Source organism: Pyxicephalus adspersus, chromosome 5 (assembly GCF_032062135.1).
Source record: "Pyxicephalus adspersus chromosome 5, UCB_Pads_2.0, whole genome shotgun sequence".
Taxonomy (NCBI): Eukaryota; Metazoa; Chordata; class Amphibia; order Anura; family Pyxicephalidae; genus Pyxicephalus; species Pyxicephalus adspersus.
The window spans coordinates 119,715,584-119,724,797 of NC_092862.1; the positions used below are offsets into that span (position 1 = coordinate 119,715,584).

Genomic DNA, 9,214 nt, shown 5'->3' on the forward strand with positions numbered 1-9,214 from the left:
ATATTAGCCAAGTTGTTTTGGAAGCTGGAAATGCCGTCCATGCTCATATGATACTGAAATTCCAATAATGATGGTTGGGGCCAGTTTATAGCTAACAGCTGTGAGGACTTGTTGGCTTAGCTCCTCATCTGAGGTTCTCTTCTCCCAGAGCCAATAGAGAAAAGGTGAAAATACCTGAAGGTATGAGGATTAAAGCAGGGATACAGCAGATATTATCCAAAATATTACCCCACGTCCAGGACAAGGTAATTCTTCACAGTGACTAAAACATCACATCCTCTCAAAGATCAAGGGCTATACTTAACTTTTTAACAGCATGTGTCAAATCTACATCCATCCAAATTCATTTGGCTTCTGCCAGTTCATTCATTACTACAGCACATTCACAATAGTGGGAAAGCATTTCACCCGTCCACTAATCCCTCTCTTCTGCAATGCATACAGAGTAGAGGGAACACGCCTGAAGGGAAATCCCTCTCCTCCGCAATGCATACGGAGGAGAGGGAATGTCCCCTTACCCCGGCGGAAGTGTTAACGCCGGCCGCGGTAAATAGTGAAGGGAGGCATAACAAGGAGGCTCAAGAGCCGCGGGTTGCCAACCAGGATTAAGCTGGATTGACCAGGGGGGTGTTAGGCCGGAACGGTCTACTGGCTAGGCCGTGTCTGGTCTAAAGGCCGGAGTTTGCCGACCCCTGCCCTACATACTTTAAAGATTATCTATGTTTTGAGTCTCATTTTTATCCTAAAGAAGCGGACATACAGTTTCTGTGAAACACGTCAATGTTTATTGAAACGAAGTTTGAACTCATGTCTTTATTTCTGCTATGAGCACTTGGATTTTGTAAATTGCATATTTTTAATTATCTATGTATTGTTGTTAATAAAGTATATCCTAATTTTTGTGGAATTTAAATTACGTTGTATTCCATGTATGTCCCAAAAATCTTTTTGTTACAACTTTGTAATGCCTTACTCCCAATCCCCCCCAGTAGTGTAACTAAAGGCAGCAAGCTTTTTCAGTTTCTGACATTATTTAAAAAAACAACACAAAATGCAAGCACACAGAGGTCACATTTATATCCATATACCATACTGTATTAAATAAAATAACGACAGGCTAATGACTTCTACTGAGTGTGTAAGAAAGGCATTGCTGGAAATAATCAAAATTCTACACAGCCTTTTTTATAACGAATTAACCAATAACAACAAAACACTACAACATGAATAAGAACCATGAAAAATGCATTAGATTATAGCAGGCTGCATAATACAGAACTACAGCATAGCAATGAAGTGCAGACTGCAGGTGATACGTCTGCATCAGTGACTGTGCACTCTTATCTTTCACATTGATTAAACATAAAAATTTCATGTACCTAATAACTGAGAGGACATGAATATATATTAATGCACCAGTAAATAAAGAAGTACTTCCTTGTTAGATAGCAGTTCTTATAAAGAGATGTAGAATAGTCCTAGAAATAGCATTATAAACATTGCTCTGGAATAGGAATATCACAGGGCACAAGGGTTCTATGATTTTGCTTGTAGTTCAACTTTATAAACAGCTAAAAACACAGAGGATATAAATATGAGGGAGCTATTGTGCCTATTTAGATTTCTGTCCATATAGTTTGCAGGTTTACAGTCTGTAAATGACAGCACGGCCTGGTAGATGACTTTGCAAACAGTTAGGAAATACAGTTCTCTTTTTACCCCCAGTCCCCAAATAAGAGTAGCAGATGGATGGAGGTCATCTCTCTACATTCAGCAGATAACCTTAGCATGCACCATCCTTATTTGGCTTCCAGGTCCACCCCTCCCTATCCTATTCTGAAATCGGCTGTATAGAGAAGTGCATTAAAACTGCCAATCAAATCCCCACTTTTCACATTAGTTTACATTACAAAAATAAATGTAATACATACATAGCAATAAAATGTGCCTTTTATATTTCCCCAGCATTCAACTTTAAAGCCTAACTCCAAGAAAAAATAAAAACCCTAAAAAAAATTTAAAAAAAAACACATTCTTGAAGTGTGTGCATCAGGCTACCCCTGAACTGCAAAGGGTAAATGCACATTAAGGTCTAGGGGTAATATAGGAAGCATTTACCTCCCGCAGACTGTTTGTCATTTTTCCCCACAGCCCCTGGGATCTGCATTATAAGTGAGGATACCAATACCCTGCCCACAGACCAGGGTGGGTAAATAGAGGGGCAGAGTACCAGATACCAGGGGGAACAAGGGGCAAGGAGGGTAAACAAGTCAGACTCTCAGATAGACTTGGGGGACATTTATAAATCAGCAATAATATGGCTGTGTAGCAATCGGCTGCTTTGGGAATATTCATACTCAATTTCATTATTTCATATGTAATTTTTCTACTATTTCCAGTTAAAGTGCATGTCAACTCAAACTTTTTTACAAGTTTTTAATACAATGGGGGAAGAATTACAACAGTTTTTGGCTTGCGGGGCTTTTTTTTTTTTTTTTAAAGATTCTCTTTACTGTCTGGTAAATGTGGTCCGTTTCACTAGAAATCTCTCTAACAGAGCCCCAGCTAGCAGAAAAAACATGAGTTCCAATCCTTGCCCACTAAACTTTTTTTTAAACATACAGTTTAAAACTGGGTTTTTGATTTATTCATTTGAGGGTTCATCATTGCAAACTATTTTTTTTTTTTTTTAAACCAACTTCAGTGACAAAGACAAGGTCTTACTGAAGAATGCTAGCAAATCTCCTACTGGAAGATACATTTTTCAATATAAATATTACAAGCCATTGACTTATCCCGTTTTTAGCAACAGCTGCCCATGTCCATGTTTCTTTCCCACAAATAAAAACATAACTGTATATACAGCAACATAACATAACTGTGTATACAGCAGAGTAATTAAGAGTGGGGAAATAATAGAACATAAAATGTAGCCATTTGATAAAATATAGGAAACTTTGACTTTGACTTGTCACTTGGACAACTAAGAACTGGAATCTATTGTTACTATGATAAGGAACTTTGTATTTGATTGTAACCTTCACATCCATCAAGTCCTTATTTTAGCACTGGCTCTTAGCTTGATATTTATCTTTGAAAATTACCAAAAACATTCCTGTTTGTTATGGATATGTATCATTATCCTTGATTTGGGAATAATTCTGTAATAAGTCAAACTGTTTAATATTCAATATTCAACCATTTCCCTGCACAGAGAATTACACAGACCGTTGTGATTTACCGATTTGTTCCCATAAACATTACATTTCAGAGTAAACAAGTTTCTTATTGTTAGAAAATACAGAGAGAATGGGCCATTGTATGGGCTACAACTACAATTTCCTTTCGTTATTTTATTTTTCAATATTTGTATTAAGATATTCAGGGTAACAAAACAAAAGAAATAACTTCTGATAAACACATCCATTATATAGTGATTCACAAGTGCTGATGTCTAACAATGAAACTGTAACACAACATAAAACATTATTATAATGCTTCCAATACATCAACGGTGCATCGGAGTTTCACCTTTTTCAGATTCCATTCAAATCAAATTCTTCAACTCTGACTTACAATCCAATGAACTTTTTAAGTAGTATGTTTGTACTGTTGCCATACAGAGCCTGCAACAGGTGGTTAAGATATGGCTGGAAGGCCTGCGTACACTATGGGCAGGCTGCCTAGAAGAATCAATTAAGCTGAGAGCATTTGAAAACTCTCATCCATTTGTTTTAAATGAAGCTTGGCGTAAAAGTAGAGTAAGGACACTTCTATAGAAGGAAGATACAAAAGGAGCACTCTAAACCATTTTCCCCAAACTTGCCTACCCATCTTCTTATGTCTCTGTATGATACTTAACCCACTTCTTAGATTGTAAGCTCTTTGGGCAGGGTCCTCTCCCCCTCCAGTGTCACTGTCTGTATCTATCTGTCATTTGCAACCCCTATTTAATGTACAGTGCTGTGTAATATATTGGCGCTATAAAAATCCTGTTTATTATTAATAATAACAACAATGTAAAAGGAGAAAATACAAGCAGACTATCAACATTAACAGCATATACAATAAATGGATGGTTCAGCTAGGCCAGGGGTCTGCAACCTGCGGCTCCGGAGCCGCATGCAGCTCTTCAGCCTCCTTGTTGTGGCTCCCTTCGGCTGCCGCGGGGAGATCTCTGATGGGGGATCCCCTTCCTCCCAAGACACTGAGGAGGAGGGGGATTCCCTATCCGGTTTTCTAATGAAAAAAATTTACCAGTGAAATAAATCTACCACGGGGCGTGTACAAATGGGTGTGTACAATGACATCCCCCTCCTTTGAACCCCAATTCCTCTGGAATGGGGAGATGTACAAAACCAAAAATGTAGGTGCAAGTGGGGCACACCTGTGACTAACACCCCCTAAAATTTAATTGTTAGGCTATCATCAGAACATAAAGAACTCTACCCATCAATAAAATCTACCGTTACACATTGCTGGAGGCACCTGAACCCCAATTTCTCTGGAACAGGAAGGGGGTACAGGTGAACAAAATTAGAGGTGCAAGTGGGGGACACCTGTGGCTAACACCTCCTAAAAACTCCACCCATCAAAAAACCCCTACCCTGTTACACATTGTTGGAGGCTTCTAGCACCTAAACCCCAATTTATCTGGAAACGGGGGTACAGGTGAAAAAAATTTGAGGTGCAAGTACGGGACACCTGTGGCTAACACCTCCTAAAAATTCATTAAAACTCTGCCTATCAAAAAAATCTACCCTGTTACACATTGCTGGAAGCATCTAGCATCTGAACCCCAATTTCTCTGGAACGGGGGGGAAGCGGTACAGGTGACCAAAATAGAGGTGCAAGTGGGGGCCCCTTATGGCTAACACCACCCACAATTGAATCGCTAAGGCATCGTCAGAAAATAAAGAACTCTGCCCATCAAAATAATCTACCCTGTTACACATTGCTGGAGGCTTCTAGCACCTGAACCCCAATTACTCAAGATTGGGGGGTACAGGTGAACAAAATTAAAGCTGCTAAAGCTAAAGCTATTAAAGCTAAATGAGGGACACCTGTGGCTAACACCCCTTAAAATTTCATCGCTAAGGCATCGTCAGAACATAAAGAACTCTGCCCATCAAAAAAATCTACCCTGTTACGTTAGAAGCCTCCAGCTAATGTAACAGGATGATACGTTAGAAGCTGGAGGCTTCTAGGGGCATAGTTCAGTGTTTAATTTATTTCAAAGTAGGCCTACACATGCACACTTGTTGTAACAGGTAAAATTAAAAAAATTTTAAAACTTTTAAAAGTTTATAAACTGTGTTATGTTTTGCGGCTCCAGACTATTTTTCTTTAGTGGAAGAGGAAGCAAAATGGCTCTTTTGATAGTAAAGGTTGCTGACCCCTGAGATAGGCCAATGTAGTACATGGTATATGTAATGTATTTCAGATCCTAATAGAGATCATACACAAAGATTGTGTGGTCAGAGAAAAAATATTTTTATTCTATCTTTACTAGAAAGTACAGAGATGGTAGCCAGATAAGTCCATTCACTAAGCAGATCCAGGCACTCAATATATGCTTGAGGTCGTACTGTCTTTGCCATTCATTGTCACGGTCATTCAGTCTCTCTCCTTATCACTGACACATTTTGAGTCTTGCTCACACCCTGTTATATGAAATAGATATACAAGCAGTACAAAGTGCAATGTTAAAGAACAAAGTACAGTTATCCATAACATCTAATCAAAATGTAGTTTCATTAAATCAGTTAAAAAGGAATTCTGACTGTATTTTGTTTTCATACAATGTCAGTACTGTGACCTGGCACCTAGATTCCGTCTTTCACTTCATTCTGCATATTTTCCTATACAGAACCCAGCAAGACTCCAGTATTACCCTGCCATTGTAACGTATGTGCGTTCTATGCAGAGAAGCCAAAAAGTTCTGATCACAGCAGGAGCTGGAAAGAGAACTCCTTAGTTTGGAGCAAATCACCAATCCAACAGATTCTCTGTAAAGCTATATTTGGATAAACCAATTAGGTAATTCCCAGGCAATAAAATAATCTGCAGTTGATCAAAGCCTGTCCTCTGCATGCAAAAGGAAGAAAAAAAAAGTTGTTGGTAAAGGTTCACTTTACTCCCACACTGCCCATTTAGAATAGAAAAAATATAAGAACGCTTAGAGAGCCCGACTTCACCCACTCTGTGCTATATATAAGAGGACAACAAATGCTGCATTATAGAGCAGCTTGGAAGAAACCACCACATGGAAACACTGCAGAATCAAACACTGTCAGTAAGGGCTTTCTGAAGCTCACAGCATTATGGAGTGCTACACAACTAGAAAATGTGATCAAAGAATGCATTACAAAACATAGAAACAGGGAAAACTGATGGGAGGCATTCTGGATACACATCAAGAGACAGCAATTTGATGGATAGAGTAACACATGGATGCATTCAATGTAAACAGCAAGTTGCAACAAGTAAAAATATCCCATCACCATCAGCACTGTGCGAATGTATATTATAACTTTTTTTTTCCATTGGCAGATTGGGCAGAGCTTTCAGAAGACCACAGACCGACCACTCTTGGCCAATACCTTTGCCGTGCAATCTCAAGAAGAACCTTTGTACGCACTGAATACAGTTATGAAGCACTGAGAAGACAATCATTATTTTTCTGAGAAGGATGCACCTTAGACCACAGAGGATTTAAACATTGGGAATCCTGGGTCTGGAGAATCACAGGATTAGAATTTAGTGTTTGCAGTTTACTGAATAACCACACGATTTCAGAAGGAAGGTGTTGCACCTTACAATGCAATTTTAGAAATCATAATTAATGTTCCAAGAAAATGTTAGCTTTTCTTATAACAAATGAAATCCTGCATCAAGCTGGCCCCTTGGCACAATGACCACAGAATGAAAAACACGTGGCTTCTACATGCAAGCATGTTCCTAATAAACAGAGGCCCCTTCATTCTAAAAGCACCAACTACATGCAGTTACTGCTAGTAACACACATCCAGCACCCAAACCTGGGCTAAGCAACAAAAATAAAGAGGGACTGCAACTTCATGGCCTACAGATGCTGCTCCATGTCCATTTCAAGCAAATTAAAAAACCGTATGCATGAAGCTAATGGGTTCAACCTCTCTCAGTCCAATATTTATAACCAGTGTTCAAGTGTTTGGTCTGGGTTGCAATGCTTTCCCCACCTAAATTCAGTATAAAATGAATGCTGCTGATAACACTTACATGCAGCGATGTACAAATCCCCAAGTGATGTGAGTGATGTTATGAAAATGTCAACTGTTGATTCTGCAGCGCCCTTCAAAGGACGTACAATAAAGATGGATATTATGTAGTTCCAATTTAATCACACATTACGTGTATCAGCAAACACATAGGGTGATGAAACTTGTTGAAAGTAAAGCCGCATACACACGTGCAATTCTTGTCGTTGGAAAGGATCTTTCACGATACTTTCCAACGATAAGAACCACACAATGCGTGAACGAGTGACTGTACAAACACCACCATTCTGCTCTATGGGGAGGGAAAGGGGGGCGCGACGGAGTGGCACCCTGCTGCGCGCTCTCCCCTTCCCTTGCATTAGGATCGCTCATCATTCAAGGATCCACCAGGACGGATCTACGGACGATGAACGACGCGGGCTGTACACACGCCAGATTCTCGCCCGATAGCTGACCGAAGCCGATTATCGGGGGAGAAAAATTTGACGTGTGTACATAGCTTAAGTGATGTACACACGTTCAATAAGTATAGTTGGAAAATGAACGATTAACCTCAGATCAACGAAGATTTAGAACGATTGTATAGTGCACAGTTCTGTTCCTGCTGTAACTATATGATTGTTCAAAGATAATCCACCAATAAGGCACACATTTGATACGATCGTTTGAACGATGCAGGAAGTGACGTACACACAATACACAATAGATAGGGAATGATTGCCGCCCAATCAGATCTTCCGGGACGGTCATTCATTTGCAGATTAGTCCTGACATACAAATCATATCAAATTAGTGATGTTTGGACATATTGTGTGTTACTTCCCCCACCTCCTAGATTGTAAGCTCTTCGAGGCAGGGTCTTCTTCTCCTCTTGTGTCACTGTCTGCATCGGTCTGTCATTTGGAACCCCGTTTTATTGTACAGCGCTGCGTAATATGTTGGCACTGTATAAATCCTGTTTATTATTATTAATAATATTAACATGCAGTCTGATCTCTATTAGGTCAGCTGCACAATATGATTTATTGTAAAAGCTGAATCACTGCAGAGTAACTATTTCATAGACTCATCCAGCAATGTGCAATTAGTTACTAACTAGCCCAAGCTGCTCATTGTGCAGTGATGTCATTGAAGCTGAATACTGGAATTATACCAACATTTAACACCCGGAGCTCCTACCGGTCACAGAACAGAACATACATTGTACAAATGTCATCTTTTTTTGGTTGCCACCCTTCTGTGCTATCCTTAGGACTCCATAGATTTCTCCAGTAAGAATGATTCTTGATTTGCTGTTTCTATTTTACCTAGGTTGGGTTTATTAACTATTCTTTGTTTTAGTCACCTTTCTATTGTGTTTGTTACCACTTTACTCGTCATTGATTAAATATGATTTAAGAAGGAATTTACACCAAGATGTGATGTGTGGGATCAATAATCCAAATATCAGCTTTGCTACAAACACACTAAAAACCAATACCCAAAACCTAAATGATGATGGAGATTGATGATCGATAAACCATTCTAAGTCTACATTGGAGGACTTTTTTTTTGAACCTTGAATGTAAAACAATTCAGTTTTGAACATGAGGACAGTTTTGAAGCTATCCAATGTGTTTGGAAGAGCTCCCTACATTCCTATAGACCCAGCTGCATTGCTGTAGCGGTTATATGACTGCACACAAATAAAGGAAACAGTAGGAGGTCGGAGATATAAAATGTGACACTAGATTTTATATACATACAACATGTAAAGAGGTCATTGAATCTTTAAAGCACTTGAACCCTGAGATACCAAAGTAGCATCATGTGTGCAACAATGTATTTCCATACAAACACAGCTAGTTGCACTTTGTTTTGGCAATGCAAGGCAAACATCTGAACACACAAATCTTGCAGCACTCTTGCTATAGGCTGTGGGTAGGCCCCTCTAGTATTAGGGTGATTGATAGAAT

The 9,214-nt window shown here is 39.3% G+C and overlaps 1 protein-coding gene across 1 annotated transcript in view; it reads right to left on the bottom strand.

The window, feature by feature from the left end:
- PRKAG2 (protein kinase AMP-activated non-catalytic subunit gamma 2) overlaps positions 1 to 9,214 on the bottom strand; it is a 68,330-nt gene that overhangs the window by 28,085 nt on the left and 31,031 nt on the right. The gene's annotated exons all lie outside the window — the stretch shown is intronic.